Source organism: Polyodon spathula, chromosome 10 (assembly GCF_017654505.1).
Source record: "Polyodon spathula isolate WHYD16114869_AA chromosome 10, ASM1765450v1, whole genome shotgun sequence".
Classification (NCBI taxonomy): Eukaryota; Metazoa; Chordata; class Actinopteri; order Acipenseriformes; family Polyodontidae; genus Polyodon; species Polyodon spathula.
The window spans coordinates 26714609-26722311 of NC_054543.1; the positions used below are offsets into that span (position 1 = coordinate 26714609).

Sequence of the window (7703 nt, forward strand, 5' to 3'; positions counted from 1 at the left end):
GTTTTCCTTCTGTGAAATACCTTGGTTACTGTGTTTTATGGTTGTCATATTAGTTCTTTCATGGACCTCATTAGTGATGTAATGATGCCTGGAAAATCAAGTCATACACGCCAGTGTTAATCTGGTAGACCTGCGTTCCTGGCAACCTAAATCCTTTTATGGTTTACTGCTTGTGTTTTAAACAAAGCCTTTCATGTCTGGGTTGTGGAATATTTGAAGTGAATTTATAACTACTTTCATTTTATTTGTAAAAATACCCATCTGTCTCTTCCTAACCATAATGGTACAATCATTTACAATGGGATTCATTTTTTTTTTTATTAGCTATTGCTAAGGATGCAAAGATGTAATTGTGAAATATATATCTTTTCTGATAAGTAACAAAAGGAATTTTTTTTGCTGTTTTACAACTATCCCAGAGAGATTAGCACAGCTACCTTTGGAGTGTCTTTATCTAATTGTAAGTTATCCTTCAACATTTGACCAACTCTTATCTCCAGTAGAGAATCAAACAATGACTTGCTGGTCATCCGTATGCAAGTTGCTTAGCTTGTATTAAACCAGCTGGATCTACTCTTATCTCTGAAGCACGGTTAAGACTGCTGGTTTGTGCTTGGATGGGGTGCCTACATAGGAAATCCGCCGCTATAGAAAGTGGTATTTGTGGCTCATCCAATGAAGCCTGGTGTTGGAGGACCCTGACCTGCCGTCTACTCAGTAGATAATAAAGACTCAGTGACCTCTTTTGAGGTTAATCCAAGTGCCATAGACACATTCCAATAGGTCAATTAACAAGGCTTAGTTTAAACATGGTTAGGACATCCGTTAAAAAAGATGTATCTGAGTGATATCGTTTGGTAATATGTACCTCCATAAGGAGTAATAAATGTGTTTACTTATATATTTTCAATTTTTTATGATCATAGGGTATGTAGTAATACTAACGGTGACACAAGATTTGACTGTAGGGCTTTAAAAAATGATTTTTTTCAGAAAAATCCTTTAAAAATGATAATTGTTTGCATAATTTTTGTGTTATTACCAGAAATAATGTTTTGAAATCTCATTCCAATTTGGTCCTGAATTTGCTAATAACCCAGGGAAATACCCCATAAAGCTTATATGTGCTGAAGCGCTTAATTCAGTTTGTTCTTTTTTTCAGACAACTTGCAACATTTATTTGAACAAAGGAAATTCTAAAACGCTATTTTAGCTTATACAACTTTATAGTTTACTTTTGACTTCATTCTTATCTGTGAGAACATTAACTTCAAAGTACTATGTAAGAAACAACTAGCATTTTCCTTTATTGCTCCACTGTTATCTTATTAGAGATACGTATTTAGCAATTACAACTTTCCGTCCTTTCAGTGACAACCTAGTGCCTTAAAATTGAGTCCTACTGAAGTCCATGCTGCTTTGCATTCTCTGCACGTTGTGGTTGCTTTATCATTACTAAAAAGCTACATCAAGTGGAGTAGGAGTAACCATTTGATAAGTGTGATTTTATCTGTGGCAGGTAGTACTCCAAATAGGAGTGGAGTCAAATCCTTAGAAGAGGAACTATAGAATACAGCCATAGAAACATCTCTTTTGTTACTGTGTAATAAATCTGCACTGCTTGGTACAGTATCTTTTTTTCATATCAAGCTCAGTAAGAGGTGCTAATCTTTTTATTACTACTGTACATGCAGAACTCTGAGTTAAAACATAACTACCATAACAGCTTTTCTTTAACCAATAACACTAATAGCAATATCTATTTTAAAGGAACTTATTTTGTATTGCTATTACCATCACACCAAAGAAGCAGCTTTGAAGTACTGGCAGGCCTTGCTTTTTTAAATGAGTTTTGTTATATCTCTAACTCCATTTTCAGTCTCTTACTTGTATAAAGTATATTTGTTGTGTTGGAGTGTATCCTTTAGTGGTACATAGAAGAGAAGAATGCAATAATTTGTACTGTCTCAGTGTTTTACAAAAAAAAGTGCATTTTTATCTACATTTTGCTGACATACAGGATCACTCCATTCTCCAGCATTTTGATCCTCTTAATCACTAAATGATTAACAGCTTTCTCAAATCAACCCTCCAGCACCATATAGAGCTCAGAATCACCAACAGCACAAATACGCTCCCATACAACACTTAGTATAATTAATAATATATTAGATAACGTTTCTGAATGTTTAAACCAAGAAATGCAACCCTTACCTGGTGTTGATTGGTTAAATGGTGGCCAGTAGATCTGTCTGTGAGAAGGTGCAGCAGGAGGCAGGGAGGGAGCTGCTTACTGCAAAGGTCTTTTTTTTTTTTTACTCTTTACAGAAGATGAACTTTGCCTTGTGCCTTAGCTATAATCCGCTTCTCCGCTTTCCATATATGGCTGCACAGGAGGGATCTGCATACAGGTGTTTGTCATCTGTACAGGCGACAGAGAGATTGTCACGCATCTCACATTGGGCTATACAAATTTAATTACAATTCATAAGGGAAATGCAGGTGACACTGGCTGTCCCATTCTTTTATGTACTGCATACAGATTTTAACCCCGTTTTAAATGTGCTTGTTTTTACATTTACAACTGTATTTTAAAGGTGTAGTGCATGTTATAGTTTGATATATACAGTAATCCATGCGCATCTGACTGTGGTGGGACCAGAGTAAGGGTGCATATGTAAAAAGTCAGTGAAATGAATTATTTTTTAAATACCACTATATACAGCTGTAACAATTACTATATTCACACAATTATTGTTTTGAGATTCAGCTTTTATTAGGGAGCTCCCCTAAATCCCTTGTTTAGAAAGATACACAATATAAATGCGTAGCTGTCTGCTGAATGACAGGCAGGAGATCGAGGCAGAGGTTGAAGTTGATACGCCTCACAGGCGAACAGAATTTATTTACATATCAACACAATGAGCAGCTCACGTGACACTACCAGCAATGGCAGCGCACGCACCACATTCTCAGTTCAATAGTAAACTAATGTTGCTGAAGAGCTTGATCATGGTAGATAAACGGTTAGGGCGGATATGTGAAGGGCAGATATGTGACTATATATATATATATATATATATATATATATATATATATATATATATATATATATATATATATATATATATATATATATACACACACACACACACACACACTGTATGTATATATATTATATATAGATGCAATACTATGAAACTTGCAGACTTTTACACCTACTACTATGCTACTATGAACCATCTAAAACATATTTAGTTATTATGAGATATTATAAATATAAAACAGAAGGCGTATGTTCTGCATACCAGGCACGTCTACAGATGTGCAATGTCTCTAAAACCCTACAGTTCAGTTAATTCCTAGAAACAGCAAATGGTATATATATATATATATATATATATATATATATATATATATTATATATATATATATATATATATATATATAATATATATAATATCCTTCAAGGCATGTTTTGTTCAGGCTGTTTAAAAAGAAATCTATTTTGCAGTTTAGAAAGAAAATGAAAAGTTTTCTCAGTCTTTAAGAGAGGGTTAAAAGTTACTTTTTTCTTTCCAAGGCACTGTGAGATAAGATCATGTTTATAAATAAAAAAAGGTCTTTAATGTTATATAAATAGGGCCATTTATAATCTTTAAAATAAGATTAACTTTGTAACACACTTTACTACTATCAAATATAATTCGACATGCATGTCATTTGTTTAGGAGAATGACCTGAAAAGAAGTACTTTGGCTGAATTGTAAACTTGGTTGCGTTTCTGGAAGGATAATCTGCCCCTAACCAAGCCGTCATCAGCAAGCACATAAAAGCTCTGTGTGTTATTCTTTTTTGTCACTTCTTTTTGTTTCGGCTGCTTAGTCAAGTGCTGGGAAGCCGAAACAGGAGTTGACCGTTGTCCTCAGCCACGGATTTCCTGAGGTTTCCCCCTAAAAAATAAAAATATGTGAGTAGGGGGTTTTTCCTTACCGGAGTGCTGTGCGGTTCGTATTTCGTAGTTCTGCAGGGTGCCAGGTCGAGTTTGAGAGGCTGGGCTCTCTCCCTCGGTGCAGTCATGCTCTGGGGGACGGGCCGTGTCTCAGCTGCTGATTTTCATTAAATTCAATATTTCGGGGATAGATGACAGAGTGCCACTGTGGAGCAGGTTAATTATTTATTATTATTCACTCATAGTTTGGTCGCCTAGTCTTTTGGGGGAGAGGTGGCCACAGCCACTTTCTATCTGCGGCACTGGGATGCTGTAACTGTTCACATTTTTATAGCCGGCCTCATGCTGGTAGCTGTCGGGCACACACGGATGAGACCTCCGGACAATTTTATATCGCTATTGTGGGGTGCGTTAATTATTTATTATTCTCCATTCATGGTTTGGCAGCCTCATCTTTTTGGGAGGAGGTGGCCCATAGCCACTTCCTATCTGCGGCACTGGTATGCATGTAACTGTTTATGTATTTCCAGCCGGCCTCGTGAAGATAGCCTTCCGACACTCATGGACGAGACCTCCGGCCAAATTTATCTTTATCTTTTTTGACTGTGAAAACAGCAGTAAAACAATTAAATACAACTAGCTACTGATTATATTGTGGAAATTTGACATGTTATTTGCTTTTACTTTCACTATGGAAATCATAATCTCAGATGTCAGACTGGGGTTGTTTATTATTAGGCCTGTGCAAACAGGAACGAGAAAGATCTTGCTAAAAGAGAAAGTGAATCTTTCAAGGTTTTTGTGGCTCTAGTAATAGCAAATGTCCCTTAAAAGGTCAGATCTATTCAGAACAAAGACAAAAAAAGGAGCAGATTGCTAAAACAGACCAAATGTGGAGTAAAGCAGCGTGCCTACTGTCTGCAGCCAGTAGCTGGCAAGAAAAAGTGAGGTTGCAACCTAGTCCTGGTTTTAGACTCCTTTAATTAGCATCCTTCCACTCTGCCAGCCTTAATCTTTTGTATGCCTCTGTAAATACTGTGTCTCATGATGACAATACTGACATTTTGTTACATAATCAATAATGAGATACATGACCAACAGCTCTTCCTTGCAAACTGTAGCCCACCAAATGGTGTGGATGCATGCTGCCCCTATTTCATTTAAATTTTGCCTTTGTTGTGTTTCGTCAGTTGAGGGTATGATTTACAGGCAGATCATTACAGGTCTTCAAACACATTTAAAAAGGTATAGATCTTGAAACACAGCTTCAGTGCTGAGCCTGTGGTTTGTGTAATGATTGATGTACAGTGTGAATGGTTTAACCTTCCAGGGCAACAAACATTCAGGAATCTCAGGGGTCACGGGGCTTAACGTTATGCAGCTGATAGGATACAAGGAAATCCCGGGCCCCACCGTGGAATTCTGAGTTAGGTGTAAAATATAGGAAGGATTTAAAAAAAAAAAATTTTAATAGCAGGAACAGGCTGTAAAGTTTGAAACACCTTAGCTCTGTCACAAAGACCTATTTTGATCATTTGGGGCACATTGTACAATTAAGGCCCATGTTAACTAGGAAAGATGGTGAACTGTTATTTCATACTTGTATTGCTTCCTGGAAAGATACCTGTGAAGCGGTTACATTAAATAACCTTGTAATGCTGCTGCCAGAATGCTTGCTTGTACTGGCAGCTACACAAGCAAACTAAGTATCTGCTTCTGCACTCCTGCAGAACAAATTTAAAAGCTATTCTTACTACCTATAAGGTACTTTATGATCTTGGGCCATCTTCTCATCAAAACTTGCTAGCTCCCTATCTTCCAAACAGCTTTCTGAGATAAGCAACTGATCGACTGGTGATTCCAATCCAATCCCCACTGAGATCAGGACAGCCAACACAATTTAATTTTTTTATTCTAGATTGAAGACATATGTTTGCGTGTGTTTTTTGTAGTTGGATCTGATTCTACTATTACTGTGAAGCACTCTGTAATGAAGCATGCAATTCAAGTGTACATTTGTGGTGTATTTGTATGAAAGAGAACAATCCAAAGCAAAAGTAATCTATTTAAAGAGTTTAAAATTCACACCAGATGAGATACTGAAAGAGGCTCATATTGTAGAACTTTGCTAATTTATTTCAAGTTGTAATAATTATGTTATTACAGTAATGGGACACATCAGAATATTTGAACAAACATTTCTTGACATGTATTCGAAGGGTACAATTCATGTCCATGTCTGCCAGAAATGGCGTAAGTGTTAGAAATTAAAAACACGTACAGTATCAGTGTGCACCGATTAATCATCTTGCCAGAATTTGCGCACCAGTTTCTAAAATGGCAGCGAAAAGAGCTCAGCTTGATGTGTGGGGTTAATATATTTAAAGCAGAAGCGCAGCACTGCCGTTGACCCTCATCTTAAAAGTAAACAGACCAGATTAGGATGCACACGCATGGTGATCTCTACCTAAACTGCAGAAAATAAAATGCTAGGTCTACTTTATGTAAAATGCAGAGCAATTTACTGTACACAAGGTGCTACATGATGCTAAAATAATTAAGGTCAGCTTATCTGTGGCTGCAAATAGATTAAAAAAATAAATCAGGTTGTCACTCACCTCTGTGGGATTAGTTGAGTTTAGCTTTGCTGTAACAGAGAATGTTCCCTTGGGAACCTTTCAAATACTGCTTGCCTACCGTTTTGAGTCTGCGCGCTTGGGAAGTTAAACTTAGGATTCAGTCTATTCCTTTTACAGTGGTCAGGTGATGCAGGGCACAGAAAAGGTGGGAATGAAAGTAACCAAGTCTAAAAAGAACAAAACAAATGGTTGTTTCCTTAAAGTTCATCTTACCTGTTGCAGAAGATGTCCTCTAGGCTGTACAAGCAAACCACCAGTCTCTCCACCTTGCTCTGAATAAACTTCAGCCTCTTCACAGCTCTTGCTCGCTCTCAGCAAACATTAACTAGCAAGGCAGCCGTCGCAGCCTAGAGACGGATTACACTCGCTCTGCTGCCTGCTTGTTGTGCCAGCTTAGTCAAAGAATCTCAGTGGAGAGAACCGCTATGTTACATAACGAGAAAGGCATGCATTCGCTGGCTTTTTTATTCAGCTTCATGTTTCTTTTGTGGAAAAGTGGAAGTTGCCAGAAAAATGGCAGTGAAGACTAAAGCACTTTGTCTATACATCAAGGGTAGGTTATGTTACTTAGTTTGTTTGTTTATTCAGAAAAGGTTTAAAACCCAGATGTTAAAAATAGGATAATAAAATAATGTAAATGAAAAGTGTTAAATAAACATTAAATATAAAGTAACAGTATGAGACTATTTAAAATCATTTTTTAACTGAGTTTAAAAACTATCAGTCGTGAAAGTTTCAAGATATGAATCCAGAACTGTTATAAAAATTAAAATAAATCTGTGACTAAATCTTAACCTCTTTCATAGACTGCCAATAGAATATAGCAGAGTAGTATGTGGTATTCCCATTACCTTACCAACAGTATGAAATGTTAACAAATTGCACAATGAAATACCAGCTTGTTTCTTACAGCAGTCGACGCTCCTTCGTGTAACATGCATTCTGTTTCTTATGACTGTAGGAGCCATGAAGTAAGTTCTGTTGTCAGAAATGCAGCCCTATATTGAGAACGTGCAAGACTGAAACTAAATGGAAAGTAAGTTTCTTCAACTCTTTCTGACTCACTGGTCGAATGAGTCAGTCTGTCTGTCCAACAGCAAGCTGGAAAGGAA

General features: G+C 36.9%; 1 protein-coding gene across 3 annotated transcripts in view; it reads right to left on the minus strand.

Moving 5' to 3' along the window:
- LOC121322384 (villin-1-like) overlaps window positions 1-6974 on the minus strand; it is a 29733-nt gene extending 22759 nt beyond the window's left edge. Inside the window, exons 1-2 of one of the 3 annotated variants that reach the window (XM_041262250.1) lie at window positions 6805-6974; window positions 2215-2422 (exon numbers count right to left, since the gene is read on the minus strand). The gene's annotated coding sequence lies outside the window, so the exon portion shown is untranslated. Of the gene's footprint in view, window positions 1-2214; window positions 2423-3740; window positions 3961-3993; window positions 4121-6804 lie in introns of those variants that run through there. The other 2 variants (XM_041262249.1, XM_041262251.1) reach the window with 2 other exon arrangements.
- Between the last annotated feature and the right edge of the window lie 729 nt (window positions 6975-7703).